This window comes from Dipodomys spectabilis, unplaced genomic scaffold, assembly GCF_019054845.1.
Source record: "Dipodomys spectabilis isolate Male_0828 unplaced genomic scaffold, ASM1905484v1 ptg000038l, whole genome shotgun sequence".
Classification (NCBI taxonomy): Eukaryota; Metazoa; Chordata; class Mammalia; order Rodentia; family Heteromyidae; genus Dipodomys; species Dipodomys spectabilis.
The window spans coordinates 2,153,998-2,171,032 of record NW_024870715.1 but is presented as its reverse complement, the minus strand read 5'-3'; positions in this window follow the sequence as shown (position 1 = coordinate 2,171,032).

Here is a 17,035-nt window from a genome sequence, read left to right as displayed (position 1 = left end):
ATACATATAAACACACACATACATACATACATATATATATATATATATATATATATTGTTGTTGTTGTTGGTGGTGGTGGTCATCGGCTTGAACTCTGGGTCTGGGAGCTGTCCTTGAGCTCTTCACCTCAAGGTTAGCACTCTATCACTTGAGCCACAGTACCATTCCAGTTTTCTGGTGGTTAACTGGAGATAAGAGTCTCACACACTTACCTTCCCAGGTTGGCTTTGAACTGCAATCCTCAGATCTCAGCCTCCTGAGTAGCTAGGATTACAGGTATAAACCACCAGTGCCCAGGTAGAGTGTATTTTTTAGTGTTCTAATCTGGCTTTCAGATTTGGAATAATGCTGTCCTTACAGAGTTTGGATGTATTTCCTCTTTAATAGCTGAATTATCTAATAATCTAAATGGACAAATTGACAAGTGTCAAAAGAAATTTTAATGGCCAGCAAAACCATGAAATGTTCAACATCTTTAATCATAAAGAAAATACAAATTTTTAAAAAAAGGAAGAAAGATAATGACGGAGAGAAGAGCAGAGATGGAGGTGGATCCTAAGCCAGTCTCTGTTTCAGTTTCACCTATTCAAGTATTGTGAGATAAAACCCTATACTTGTGGAAGAGAGAAAAGACATCCCCACTGTGCCCTTCCAAAAATTCTGATCCACAGAATCATGTTATAAAGTAATAATGAACTGTTTGGTTTATTAGTCACTGACGTTTGGTATGTGTCAAAGGTAATTAGAATACTATGTCATCTTCAGTTATTTCTTCATTTAGTTCAAATACTGATCACTTTTTGGTATAATAGTCTCTGGGTCTGATAACTTGAAGCACATCTCTCTTAAACTAGACTGTTCTACAAGGAACAAAATTGTTTGAAAGGCCACAGAAGTTTATGATTTATGAGAAAGTGAGAGAGTAATTTAGAGTTTGGAGAAGGGATAGTTAGAACATGTCAAGGAGTTAATTAGTAGTTTGCAGAGACTCCTTCTCTGGAATAAAGGCAGATGTGTTGCCTGAGAGGGACAAGCAGAGTGAATTTTAGTTCAAGGGAAGTAATGAGCATTGAATAGAGGATGATGGTAGTTTTAATATAAAGAGTGACTTCACTCATCAATGAATTCACACCAATAACAAAAACTAAACGTCAAAGAGATGGCATGGTTATATTTAAAAAATACACTCTGTAATCTTGTCTGACCTGATAAAAATTATAATGAGCTGGAGGCATTGTTCAAGTGGTAGAATGCCTTATAACAAGCACAGGCCATGAGTTCAAGCATTAGTGCCACCAAAAAAAATCATAATGAATGAAAATGCAAATGTAGGTAAATCTCAGTTGTGTTTGGGAATTTTAAAAAATTGAAATTAAAAAATTATATAAAAATTGAAATTAAAAAAATTATATACTCTTACTAGATGCTCCTAGAGAACTTAATCCAGGCTTAGGACCACACTCTGTAGTGAGCCAGTTCTTTTATATATATATATATATATATCTGTCTCTGTCTCTCTCTCTCTCTCTCTGTGTCTCTCTCTTACACACACACACACACACACACACACACACACATAGTCCATTATTTATATTTACATATTTACATATAGATTTGGATATTAGGTCATGTTTGTATGTAGATAGATATTAAATGAACAAAATTTAATGCCACTTTGTTGGGCTATTGGACAGAGACAACCTCACTTTTCTTTGCAGATGAAGAGGTTAACTTATACAAGAATATGCAACACATTTAACTCAGGTCAGAATGGCTGTCATCAGAAAAACAACAAATGTTGTATAGGATGGAGGAAAGTTGTGAAGGGGTAATAGTGGAATGAATCTATACATACTATGAGGGAGAATGTAAATTAAGGGAGCCACTATTAATGGAGGTCCTTAACAAAACTAACCATGTCACCATCAGTCTAGAAATACTGGTAACACATTTTTATAAAAATCAATGTCCTAGACTTCTGTTCCCCTCTCTGCACCCTGTCCTGCTTCTGTAGAAGTCTTTGAAATGAAGTACATAAAAGGACTGAGTTGAAAGATGGTAATGTATAAACAACACTGCAAGAAAGGGACTTAGTTGCTCTGAGTTCCCATTAGAATGTATTTTCTAACCAAAGAAGTCTCAGGAAGAGAAGCATGGAGGAGGCATAAATGTCATGACCATCTCTTACTCTTGTAAAATATAATTTAGAATGTCTGCTCCATCTGCAGTGCTCAATGCTGCAAATAACTTTATATGACAAGCATCAAATTTTATTGAAATGAAAATCAGAAGATAAAAAGCAAACAGAGAATGGTTGGTACTCTTTCCTAGGAAGTCCTTAGGCAGAAATTATAACATATTTCCTGACAAATTTTTGGGAGATGTGTTTTCATTTGTGATTTCTAAAGTTTATTTACAGAAAGCTCTTGATAGTAATGAGGTACTGCACTGCAAGGTCAGCTTGTTTCTACCCTGAAAGCCTAATAAGCACTATAATAAAATCCTTGAGGACACAAAAATCCCACAAGCATTTTAGAGTGACATAGAAAAAAGTTAAATAAAAAAGAGGTTTAATTACTAATAACTAATAAAAAGCATTTGTTTATTTGATATTCTTTAATTGCTCTCCAACAAACACTTGAAAATAAACATTAAAAGACCTTTCATTAGTTTAAATATTTTGTCAATTTCCCCTGCTTATCATCTATTAGACGCATAGGGTTGCTTTCTGTATTCTTTATTATAGCGTTTGCTTTTTCTCCTCATATTTTTATTTACTTTCTACTCAGTTCAGTTAAATGCTTTCATTTCTTTCTGCACTAACAATAGGCAGTTATTTTTTACTAGAAAACGATAAGAATTTAAATAGAGTAACAAGTGACAGAATAAGGCAAAAAAAGAAGATTAAGTCTAAGTGACTTATGGTATGATTCAAGTGGTAAAGTTCCCTGTCTACCAAGTGTGGGTTTAAAACCCAACATCATCATAAAAGTGTCTGCTGTTTTATCTAACTTTGCACTTTAATAAAACAATTTGGTCAAATTTTCATAATAGAGCAGAATCTATTCATCAGTTACTATTATATATATATATATATATATATATATATATATATATATATATATATATATATATGTTACTCAAAACCATCTTGACCTACAGATCAAAATATGTGAATTTCATATTTACCACACAGATATTTGTGAGAAAACATACATGTACTCATATTAGCTTTTTATTCTGCAGAGAAATTTATTTATTGGATGTGTTTTTTTATACATTCTTAGTTATGAATTATTTGCTTATTTCACTTTCAGCTTATATTTTGCAAACAAACAAGTCATTGGGTTCCCCATACACTATACTGTTCCTTATTGATACTATATATATATATATATATATATATATATATATATATATATATATATATATATATATGTTATTTTTTTTGTCAGTCCTGGGGCTTGAACTCTGGGCCTGAGTGTTGTCCCTCAGCTCTTTAGCTCAAGATGAGCACTCTACCACCTGAGCCACAGCATCACTTCCGGTTTTCTGGTGGTTTATTGGAGATAAGAGTCTCCTGGACTTTGCCTGCCCCGGCTGGCTTTGAACCACAATCCTCAGATCTCAGGCTCCTGAGTAGCTAGGATTACAGGCATGAGCCACCAGGGCCTGGCAGATATAGTCTATTTTTGACCCATGTGCCATATTAAAATATACTTTTGTATTATATAGATCTTTTTCAAAATTTGTTTTTATGCTTGGGTTGCCTTTAAGTTTTGAATCTTTTAAAATTAATTCTATTTCTGCTTCGTTTTGTCACTTGTTATTTTGTTTAAGCTTTATAATGTGTCCTATCCTTGAGTATTAATTTTGCTTAATTTCTCAATTGAATTTTGTTACAGTGGGGTGTTGTTCTCTTGAAAATATACCTTTTCTTTTTCAACTCAGAATGTCTTTGTGCTGTATTAATTTGACTGGGTAGTCCTTCTTTGAATCTAAAGCCTATAGCTAGAGATGTTAATAATGTTCTCCTTACTTCTACAGTTAAGCTCTTTCTTTGTGGAAGGGTTTTATGACATCTAAGCATTCCATAATAGGAAACCTACTTGCTCATTGTGGAAGTCCAGATTCAACTGCCATTTGACAGCCTTTAACAAAGTGGCCCCACCCCATATCTTTAAGCCATCATTTGGCGTTCTCAGTGACAGTAATGTAATTTAAGTACTAGACTCAAAATCTAGATTCTAAAGGGACTATAAAATAACGATAACCAATCTTAAGAGACTATACTTGACTATTTTTTCTTTTTTTGCTGGTTTTTATTTCTTTTTAAAAAATATATATTTATTGTAAAGATACTATACCAGAGGGGTTACAGTTACATGAGTAGGGTAATGAGTACATTTCCTGTCCAGCATTGTTACCTCTTCCTTTGATTTTCCCCTATCATCACTTCCCTCCCCAACTCCTCCTTCACCCCTGCAACATTGTAAAGTTTGTTTTCAACATAGTGTCTGTATATCTCATCGTCACAATGTGTCAACCTGCATCCCCTCAATTTAAGCATTCTGTTATACCCTTTCCCTTCCCCAAATTACAAAAATGTATATACAAGATGAAGAACACCAGAATCAAACACAATGAAAACAGGGATTATACCATGGGGAAAGAACTTAGAAAAGAATCACACAGTGCATTATAAGTACATTAAAAACAATAGCAAGAAAGAAAAAAATCCTTTGTGTCCCTTTGAGTACATTTCACTTAACATCATCTCATATGGTCATATTATAGCCTTTGACCTTCTCTGCTTGTCATATACATGTACTAGTCATTGCAAACAAGTGAAACCATGGGACCTATGTTTCTTTGGGTCTGGTACTTCACTTAATATGATTTTTTCCAAGTTTTTCCATTTCCTAACAAATAGGGCAGTGTCATTTTCTCTGATGGAGACATAGAATCCCATTGTATGTATGTATGTATGTATGTATACATATATATATATATATATGTATACATACATATATATATATATCACATTTTCTTGGTTCATTTATCTACTGAGGGGCATCTGGGTTGGTTCCATATCTTAGCGATGGTGAATAATGCTGTGATAAACATGGTTGTGCTGGTAGCTTTAGTATGGACTTGTTTGTGATCATTTGGGTAAATGCCCAAAAGTGAATTGTTGGGTCATAGGGGAGCTGTATGTGGAGTCTTTTGAGGAACCTCCATACTGCTTTCCAAAGTGATTGAACAAGTTTATACTCCCACCAACAATGCAGTAGGGTTTCCTTTTGGCCACATCCCCTCCAGCTTCTGTTGTTACTAGATTTCTTGATTATAGCCATTCTAACTGGGGTAAGGTGGAATCTCAATGTTGTCTTGATTTGCATTTCTTTTATGGCTAGAGCATTTCTTCATGTGTCTATTGGCCATTCTTATTTTTTCTTCTGAGAAGTCTCTCTTTAAGTCTTTAGCCCACCTATTAATCGGGCAGTTGTTTCTTTGAGGATTTATTATTGGAGGATTTAGTTTTTTGAGTTCTAAGTATATTTTAGATATGAGACTCTTGTCAGTTGTATGGCTAGTAAAGATCTTCTCCCAATCCATTGGCTTTCTACTGATCTTGTTAGCTATGACCTTTGCCTTGGAGAAGCTCTGCAGTTTTGTGCAATCCCATTTTTCCAACCCTTCTTTGATTTGTTGCGTTTCTGGGTCTTTATTAAGAAAATTTTGAGCTAGGCCAAGGAGCCCTAGTTTCTCCTATTCATTCCTATAATGTTTTCAGAGTGTCTGCTTTGACTTTGAGGTCTTTGATACATTTGGAGTTGATTCTAGTGCAGGGTGATATATACAAATCTACCTTTAGTTTTGTACAAGTGTTTAACCAATTTTGCCAGCACCATTTACTGAAAAGGCTGACTTTCTTCCATTCTATTTCTTTAGCTCCCTTGTCAAAGATTAGGTGGCTATAGATCTGTGAGTTCATTTCTTGGTCTTCAGTTCTATTCTATTGGTCCTCAGGTCTCTTCTTGTGCCAGTGCCAAGCTGTTTTCATTACTATGGCTTTGTAGTAGTTTGAAATTTGGAATTGATATTCCTCCAGAACTGTCTTTCTACTAAGGATTGTTTTTGCTATTCAGGTCTTTTATTGTTCCATATGAATTTTGGGGTTGCTTCTTCTACTTCATTGAAAAATGAGGTTAGGATATTGATAGGTATAATGTTGAATTTGTAGATAACCTTTGGCAGTATTGCTATCTTCACAACGTTAATCGTCACAATCCAGGAGCATGGGAGTTTTCCCACTTCCTTAGTTCTGCTTTAATTTCTTTTTTCAGGTTTTAAAATTTTTCATCATGGAAGTCCTGCACCTCTTTTGTTAACTCCTAAATATTTTATTTTTTGTGGGCTATTACAAAAAGGGTTGCTTTCCTAATTTCAGCTGTGCTCTTCTCATTATTGGCATACAGGAAAGCCATTGATTTTTTTAGGGTTAATTTTATACCTTGCTACTTTGCCAGTTTCTGATCAGCCCAAGTAACTTGGGAGTGGAGTCCATGGGGTTCTTCAAATACAAGATCATGTCATCTGCAGAGAGGAAGAGTTTTACTTCATCTTTCCCTATTTGGATCCCCTTTGTGTTTGCATCTTGTCTTATTTTTGTAGCTAGGAATTCTAATACTATGTTAAGAGGAGTGGAGAGAGTGGACAGACATCCTTGTCTCATTCCTGAATTTAGAGGAAATGGCTTTAATTTTTTGCCAATAATTCTGTTATTGAGATAATCATGTGTTTCTTATCCTTGTTCTTGTTGATGTGATGAATTATATTAATTGATTTCCATATATTGAACCAGCTTTACATCCCTTAAATAAATCCTGTTTGATTGTGGTATATGATTTTTTTGATGAGTTGTTGTAGTTGATTGGCCAAGATTTCGCTGAGAAATTTTGCATCCATGTTTGTCAAAGAAATTGGTCTATAGTTCTCTTTTTTGATGAGTCCCTGCCTGATTTTGGGATTAGGATTATGCTGGCTTCATAGAAAGAGTTTGGCAGTGAGTTTTCACTTTCAATTTCATTGAAGAGTTGGAGAAGTATTGCTGAGAGTTCTGTTTTGAAAGCCTTATAGAATTCAGCTGTAAATCCATCTGGTCTTGGGCTTTTCTTGGGTGGGAGGTCTCTCGATACTTGATGTGGGTCTGTTAAGTTGGTTTAAATCATCTTGGTTTAATTTGGCATGCCAGTATTTGTTAGAAATTCAAGATTCTCAAACTTATTAGCATAAAGGTTTGAGAAGTATCCCCTTTCTATATTCTGAATCATGGCTATTTCTGTAGTGATGTTTCCATTCTTATATCTGAGTTTGTTTATTTGGGTGTGTTCTCTTTTTTTCTGATAAAATTTTCTAAGAGTCTATCAATTTTATTAATTTTTTCAAAGAACCAACTCCTTGTTGGTTCTTTCTATAGTTTTTTGGACTCTAATTAATTTAATTCTGATTTAATTTTAATTATTTGTTTCCATTTATTGGATTAGGGTTTAGCTTGTTGCTCTTTCTTTAGGAGCTTTAGGTGCCTCATTAAATTGTTGGTTTCAGATCTCTCCAATTTGTTAATGTAGGAATTCTAATCTATAAACTTGCCTCTGAGTAGTGCCTTTGCTGTGTCCCAGAGGAGCTATATTTATCTTTTTTTCTACAAGGCTTGTTGGTATAGGGGTAAGAAGAGAACTAGTAACTGGAAGAGGAGACTGAGGGAAGAAATATCTGAAAGAAGACGATCTGTACATAATTATAGGAAGAGTGAGCGTACATTGTGCTTTTGGAGCAGAAAAAATAGAAAATGGCCAAGAACAGAGATTAATGTATGAGGTAATATATACTGATCACCAAATATACTGCCTTAAGATGCTTGGACAGCTATTGCAAATACCATAGGTTTAATGACTTATAAAATAGAGATGTTTATTTCTCACAGTTCTGGGAACTGAGAAGTCCATGATTGAGATCCCAGGAGATTCAGCATCTGGTGAAGAGATTTCTTCCTATCCTATATGACAGGAAAGTGGAGAGCTCTGTGAAAGTTCTGGCACATGCCAATGGCTCATACATGTAATCCTAGATACTCAGGAGGCTAAGGTCTGAGGATTGCAGTTCAAAACCAGCTCATAGGAAAGTCCTTGAAACTCTTACCTCTAATTAACCACTAAAAAGCTGTACAAAGAGCCATGGCTAAGTGGTAGAGTGTTATCCTAAAGCAAAATAGCTCAGGGACAATACCTAAGCCCTAAGTTCAAGCCCCAAGTTTCTCTGTCTTTCTGTCTCTGTCTCTGTCTCTCTTGGTCTCTCTGTCTCTGTCTCTGTCTGTCTGTTTGTCTGTTTGTCTCTCCTTCTCTCTCTCACACACACAGAGTCAGAAAACACAGAGTACTAAGCTTATTTATGAAGACTCTTCCCTCATAACCTAACCATTTACCAAGGACTCTATCTCCCATATTATCTATCACACTGGGGACTAAGAGTTCAATATATAGGTGCTATAAACTAGAGAAACCATCAGATCTTTTTTTTTTAACTTTTTTTTGGTCAAAGTGATAGACAGAGGGTTAGTTACATAAGCAAGGTAATAAATACATTTCTTTTCAAATTTGATACCCCTTCTCTCATTTTTCTCCTACTTTCCCTTCCCCTACTTTCCCTACCCCCAGTTGTACAGATCATTTCCAACATATTGTCTTGTGTCTATTGCTGTTGCATTGGTTCTTTATCTCACCATTCTATTGTTCCTTTTCCCTTCCCTAATTCAAATAAATGTATATACAATACCAGGGTACCAAAATCAAATACAGTGACAACCAGGGATTACCGTATGGGGAAAAATGTACAAAAAAAAAACCCCAAGAAATCACATAGTACATTAAAAATAACAACAACAAAGAAAAACCTCTTGTGTCCATGTTTTGAAGTTCATTTTGCTTAGTGTCATCTTACATGAGCACAAGTTCTTAAATAAAGGGTGCTGACAAAACTGGACAGAGATATGCAGAACAGTGAAATCATACATATAACATACATATAATAACATATAGCTGTATGGTTAAAATATTTGTTTTATACAGACATATATGATAGTTACATACAGATATACCAACACAAATATCAATTCAAAAGGACCCAAGATAGAAATATAAGATATGAAACTGTTAAATTACTGGGAAGAATCATAGGGGAAACACTTCAAGGCATTGGTATAGGTCATCTTTTTGGGCAATATTCCAAAAGAAGAAACAATAGACATCAATCTTACATCAAACTAAGAAGCTTCCACACATGAGAGGAAACAATCAGCTTTATATGCCAAGTAATCTGATCTCTGTTTTTCAATATAGAATCACTACAATTTTGACACACATAGAAAAGCATTGCTTTTATTTGTGGTTATGCATATTTTTCTAAATAAAAAAATTTTTAAATGGTGCTAAAGAGACCAAGTAGTACACTTTTTAATATCATTTTTATTTAGATTTGGCTATTAAAACAATTTTTAGCCTATGTATTTGGGAGAGGTTAAAAATCACTTTCCTTAACTGTTAAAATATATGTATATGTTTATCTGTAACACATCTCCCCCTATGGTGTATATAATAATGAAATAGGCATAGGATTTGTACCTGTTGCTTTTTCTTGTAAACACTGCAAATGGAAATGTGTAGACTGATGTGTTCAATATTAATAAAGTGAAAGTAACTTTTCGCCACTCAGCTTTTGAATAGTTAATTTATTTTAGATTGCCATACTTTCCAAATTTTCTTATACTACTATTTAAAGAATTATTCACATTTAATAATCCATTATAATGATAAGCTGAAATAAATTATTATTATTACTATTATTATAATTATTATTATTATTGTAGGTCGTGGAGCTTAGACTCTGGGCCTGGGCACTGTCCCTGAGCTCTTCAGCTCAAGATGAGCACTCTACCACTTGAGACACAGCACCACTTCCCAGTTTTATGGTGGTTAATTGGAGATAAAAGACTCATGGACTTTCCTGCCTGGCCTGGCTTTGAATCTTGATCCTCAGATCTTAACCTCCTGAATAGCTAGGATTACAGGCGTGAGCCATCAGCACCTGGCTTGAAATAAGTTATTATTTTAAAAATTTAAAACAAATATCAATAGTATATTGTCTCTGAAACAGAATATGGGATTGAAATTAGATGGTCATAGAGAGCATCATTCTCAATTACTTTCAATAATTGAAGTAGCAGTGACTTTTCTATTTAAATGGACTGGAAGTTGTTAAGAACAAACTTTCTGATCTGGTGAGGTAGGTTTTTCCATTTATATTTGAGGCCAACTGGCACAAAGCAATAACCAAGGAAGTTTTAGAAATTAGTGTGTATTGCTAATAGAAATTTTAAGATAGAAGCAAATTTGATCAAGTGAATTTAATATATTTACTTTAACCAGAAATGATAAAGGAACTCATCTAAATGTCTACAAAAGTAAATTTATATTGTCAAGTGGACACAATGAATAAGTTTTACAGTTTAAAAATTATTTAGGAAAGCACTGGTAACTCTAACCTGTAATCCTAGTTCCTGAGGAGGCTGAGATCTGAGGATTATGGTTAGAAGCCATCTCAAGAAGGAAAGTCCATGACACTCTTATTTCCAATAAGCTAACAAAAAAGCTAAAAGTAAAGCTGTGGCCCAAGTGGTAAAACACTAGCCTTGGGCAAAAAGCTCAAAGACAGTGCCTAGGTCCTGAGTTCAAGTCCAGGACTGACATAATAAAATTACTTGGGACACAGTGAAATAAAGAATAATAGAGCTATGACATTTTATCCATTAATTTAAGAAAAGATATTATATTCCCTCCTTATCCTTCAGTTTTGGTTCCAAAATGTTTTAAGAGGTACTTCAACTAAGTAAGAGAAATTCAGAGTATAAAGGAAAAAAATTTAAACATTCATTTATTTGTTATAAAAAACAGAGTAAAATTCATGGCTTTACTCATCCATAAAATAAACAACGATAATGACAATAGACAGACCAAAGCCTGAGTTGGGTGCCCTTTGAAATCAACTAGACCAGAATAAACAAAATGTGTTTATTTTTATAAATACTTTCACAGCTCAATCAACCTACATTTAAAAGGTTCTTGGACCTTTGTATGAAATAAAAAATATAACTTTAGATGATGACTAATCTGTAAAAAACTGAGAAAGTTAAAGCCGAAGAGATTTTAAAAATCCATTAAATGATAAATAACGCATTCACTTGAATAAATTTTGACTCAAGAAGAAGAAATTGGCCTTAATTTTTTCAGCTAACTAAATATATAAATGCATATATATACATACATACATACAATCACAATATACATAGCATTTATAAAACTATACATTTTTCACCAGCTTATAAGTCTAAATACTTTTTAAAAATTGTGTTGAATATAAATTTGAGAGTTATCATAGTGTTTGGGACACAGATACGTCATAAAATGTAATGAAGTAGATGAGCATATCTATTACCTCAGTTGCCATTTGTGACAATAGCAGCTTTTTAAAAAAACTCTAACACAATATACAATTTTATCAAGTTCAGCAATCATATCTTTACTTTAGATCTCTAGACCTTTTCAGATTCCCTTCTGTTATTTCTTTTTTTCTCACCTTTTATTCTATTTTTTCTTTAAGTAATTGTACGAAGGAGCTGATAGTTGACAAAACAGTTTATGAATACAATATATCTTCATCAAGATCATCCCTTTCAATATTCTCACGTACCACTGCCCTACCTACTCTTTTCCTCACTCCCCTCTGCTATTTCCTGTCTTTTGACCTACATGTTCCCATTCCCCCTGCCCTCTTTATCAGCTATGGTAATGACTCCTTCATTTTTTGCACTTGATTTAAAAAAAATTAATACTCCATATATAATGAGAACATAAAATGTTTTCTTTTGTGTCTTTCTTATTTTTTTAGCATAATATCTTCGAGTTATGTCCATATGATGGCAACAAGGACCTCTTTTTTAAAGGCTGAATAATACTTTATTGCATACATACACTGCATTTTGGGGTCTGAGGGCTGAGAGAAGTTTCTACTATATGGCGGAGACTGGCTTCAAACTCATTATGTAGCCCAGTTTAACCTCACACCAGCAATCTTCCTGCTTCTGCATGTCAATTATAAAACAGTGCCATCAAGCTCTGCATCATATTTTTTTATCCATTTGTCCTTCAATTAACATTGAGGTTATAGGTAATCTCTTTAACTTGGGTACCTTGAACCTGGGCATGAGGTGATGATTTATCTTTGGGTGTCAAGAAGGAGATTTACCAGCTCAAATAATAGTTCTGTTTGTAAATTCTCATAGTGGAAGTGGCTAGTGGAAGTGGCGCTGTGGCTCAAAGTGGCAAAGCGCTAGCCTTCAGCAAAAAGAGCTCTAGGACAGCACCCAGACCCTAAGTTCAAGCCCCCAAAACAATCAAAACAATTATTTTAGAAGCTACATGCTGTTTTCCACAGTGGCTGCACCAATATACCTCACCAATGCTCTGCTAGTTCTCTTTGTTCATATTCTCACTCACATTTTTCACCTGTATTTGATAATTGCCATCCCTATCCCTCAATAATTTTGATATTAAATGCCGTTCCATATGCCTGTTGGCCATCTGTATGCCTCCTTTGGAGAGATCTCTTCAAGTCACTGTTCTAAAGAGTTATTTGCATTCCTGCTACGGAGTTCTAAGAGTTAATTCTGAATGTTTGATAGTATCCTCTTATCGGATGAGTAGTGTACAGTTTTGTGTCCCCAATTTCTAGTTTTCTGTCTACTTTGTCTGTTATTTCCTTTTCTATTCAGATGCTTTTTAGCTTAATGTAATCCCATTTAATTTTCTTCTTGTAGCTGGGCTTTTGGTGTGATATTTTTAAAAATACAAGACACTATGTTGAAAATGATCTGTACAACTTGGGGCGTAATAAGGACAGGGAAAGAGGGAGAAAAAGGAGGGACGGAGTAACAAGTTCGACAAGAAATATACTCATGAAGACTGGAGAAAGCAGAGATGTAGCTGAGCTATATGTGAAACCAGTTTTCGCAGCTGAGGGAACAATTCACTATGGGAAAATCACAGCAAGTGAGCCGTAATAATACAGAGATTCTCTCTAGCGAGGAAAAATTCAGGTCGTTTGCACCAGAAGACAGACTTGAGCACATGTGATTGCTGCAGCCGCTGGCGGCTACTGTAGGATCAGACAGACAAACCTGGAGCAAATGCACCAGAGACCGAGGGCTGCATCTCTTCACCTACCTCCAGCACACACTAAACCATCAGGAGTAGAATTCCACATCCTGCTGACCACCGACACAGATTAGGACAGGCCAAAAGGCCAAGGGAAGCCATGAGTATCCCCGATCCATCCCACAGAACAGCTAAGGGAAGGCAGCTCCCACTCTCCGCCACCAGAGAACGACGCCGTATTGGACACTGGCTAGCAGATAACTTGGAACACAAAAGCAGCAGGTGGCACCAGTTTTGTCCAGGGCAAGGATTTGGATCTGTGGAGTTGGCTCTGCCTAGGGGAAGGCTGCCCGCCCAGGAGGAGGGAACTCCTCACAGTGCCAGGGTGGAACAACCTTCACTACCAGGTAAGCACAGAGAGGCAGCCATGATCCGCTGCAGGCAACAAAGGAACTCTACCCGGCACCTTAGCCGGCTGCATGAACCTCACAAAAATTCATGAAAAATAGTAAATAAAAACTGGACAGGATGTATAAGCCGAGAGGATCTAGGTTAGTTGCCCAATGGGCATTCCCACTTTGGGAAAGACCACTGACTCTAGACAGACCAAAACCCCAAACACGCCCAAGCTCAGTCCCAGCAACAACTAACTACAGTCTCCAGGAAGCTCCTAGCAGCACAAAGAAAAAACAAAACAAAACAAAACAGATCATGCTTTTTAGTCTGGGAAAAGGTCGCAAAGTCCCCAAGTTGACAGAACTTTTTTCTGCTCACAAAAAAAGTTGGTTTGAGACAACAACCAAGCAATAGGGAAAACCAGCCATTACAACCAAATCAAAGGCACCATCAAGAGACGGGAAAGCAGACTTAAGGGAGATATAAGAACCCCTCCTCCTCCAATAAATAGAAGATACTCTTATTTCTCTTTCCTTTTTCTCCAATTTTAATATGGATTTTGTCTTAAAATTGTGCTCAGTGGTGGTATTGGACCTACTTACATATCCAATAGAGGAGAGATAGAGAATGAAATACCTGTTTGGATTGTGTACCTCCAAAGTCTGCACAACCACAGGGCTTTGAGTTGGTGCTTATCTTAAAACTGTATTCTGGTGAGGGACTGGATATACTTTCATCTCCAAAAAAAAGGAGACATATAAGGAAATCACCTGTCTTTGAGTGAGATCCTTCAAAGTCTGTGCAACTGAAGGGCTTTGGGTTCAGGCTTTCCATAAAATTGTGTTCTGGTGGGGAAGTGGAGATATTTTCAATTCTGAAAAGGAGAACTAGAGTGAAAATACACTTTTTGAGTGTGAGCACCCAATTCCTGTGTAACTACAGGGCTCTGGATGGGAGCATGTCTTAGAATTGTGATTTTGTATGTAATTGATATACTCTCACTCCCCCAAAAAGGTGAGATACTGTGAAAACTGCTATTGTTGATTGTCAACCCCCAAAGTCTGTACTATTACTTGTGTTCTGGGTAAGTGCTAGTCTTAGATGTGTGTTCTGGTGTGTAATAGGCTATAATTACACTCCCAAAAAGGTGAAATAGAGTGAAAATACCCATCATTGACTATAAATTCCCAAAGTTGGTGCAACTACACAGTTCTGGGTAGGTGCTTGCTTTAGAATTGTGTTCTGGTATGTAATTGGATATATACTCACTCCCCAAAAAGGTGAAATATAGTGAAAACACACATTGTTAATTGTAAACCTCCAAAATCTGTGCAACAACAGGGTTCTGGATGGTACTTGTGTTCTTGTGAGAAACTGGATTTGCTTTCATTCCCAAATGGGCAGAAGAAGCCACAGAAACACAAGAAAAATGGCAATTCTAGGAATTTCAACTCTCACCCAGGACAAACAGGGAATAGAGCAGTTAATAAAAAATGCAGACAATACTTCTCAAAAGGCTCTACAAACCCTACTGGTAAACATGCTGAATGAAAAAATTTAAAGCTTACATAAGGCTATGCATGATCATTTTGAGACAAAAGATTAATAGAAGAATTCATGGAATCCACAACCAGAAAACTGAATGAATCCCAACAAAAGGAAAAGGAGTCCAGTGAAAGAATAGCCACTCAACTAAGGGATTTGAGAGTGAACACAGAAAACCAAACCAAGGAGGTAAAGAAATCCATACTAGATCTAAAACAAAGCTTCAACAAAGAAATTAAAGCCATTAAAACTGAGCAATTAGAAGGAAGAGAAATAAAAAAAAAACAAAGTAGAAAGTCTGGACAGTAGACTACACCTTGCAGAAGACTGTATCTCTGGGATAGAAAACAGCCTAGACATTATAGATAAAGAATAGAAAAAACCTCAAAACAATTCCAAAAATACGATAGATCTATTCAGCCTATAGAAGACAGAATGCCAAATTAAACACTAATGGGTGTAGCAGAGGGCCTAGAAACAGAAGCCAAAGGTCTAGGAAATTCATTTAACAGAATCCTAGCAGAGAACTTCTCAAACATGCAAAAAGATAGTCCCATTCAGATACAAGAAGCCTTTAGAACCCCAAATAGACTAGACCAGAACAGGATATCCCACCACCATATTGTAATCCACACAGGATCCATAGAAATCAAGGAAAGGATCCTTAAAGCTGTCAGGGAGAAAAGATCAAAAACCTATGAAGGAAAACCAATCTGGATAACTACAGATTTTTCAGCAGAGACCATGAAAGCAAGAAGAGCCTGGAACGAAGTATGCCACACCCTAAAGACAAACAACTATCAACCAAGAGTAGAGTACCCAGCTAAACTCTCCTTCATAACTGAGCAAAGAAAAACTGAAACAAAACCAGCACTACAAAAGAAACTTAAAGATGTCCTACACATAGAGAACCAACTAGAACAAGATGAAGGCAGAAAACAGCCCCCAAAGAATCAGATAAACAGGCAGATCCTAGGTGACACAGCCCCTAAGAAGGTAGATACATGACAAGAACTACCAAACACCTCTCAATCTTAACTCTCAATATTAATGGACTTAACTCTCCAATGAAACAACATTGAATCTCTAGTTGGATCAAAAAACAGGATCCATCTACCTTATGTCTTCAAGAGATACACCTTCCTTACAAAAACAAACATATTCTGAAAGTGAAAGGCTGGAATAAAATGTATCAAGCAAATGGCCCCCACAAAGAGGCTGGAGTAGCAATCCTAATATAGATAAAATAGACTCCAAATTAAAATTAGTGAGAAGAGATAAAGAAAGATACTACATACTAATAAAAGGATCTCTCCTACAGGAGGATATTACAATTCTGAATATCTATTCACCAAATAATGGAGCATCCAAATTTATCCAAGGAACACTACTTTCCCTAAAATCACACATAGATCACACATAGATATTGATTGTTGGTAATTTTAACACATCACTTTCCCCCCTGGATAGATCAACTTGTCAAAAACTCAACAGAGAAAAAGCAAATCTAAACAACTGCAAAGACCAACTAAACTTAACAGACATCTATAGAATATTTCACCTATCAGCAACAGAATACGCATTCTTCTCATCAAAGAAAGAGAACTATAGACCCATTTCTTTGATGAAAATCACTGCAAAACTTTGCAACAAAATTCTTGCCAATCAACTTCAACAAGTCATCAAAAAAAATCATACACCATGATCAAACAGGATTCATTCCCAGGACGCAAAACTAGTTCAATATATGCAAATCAAGTAATGTAACACATCACATCCACAAGAACAAGGATAAGAACCATATAATTATCTCAATAGATGC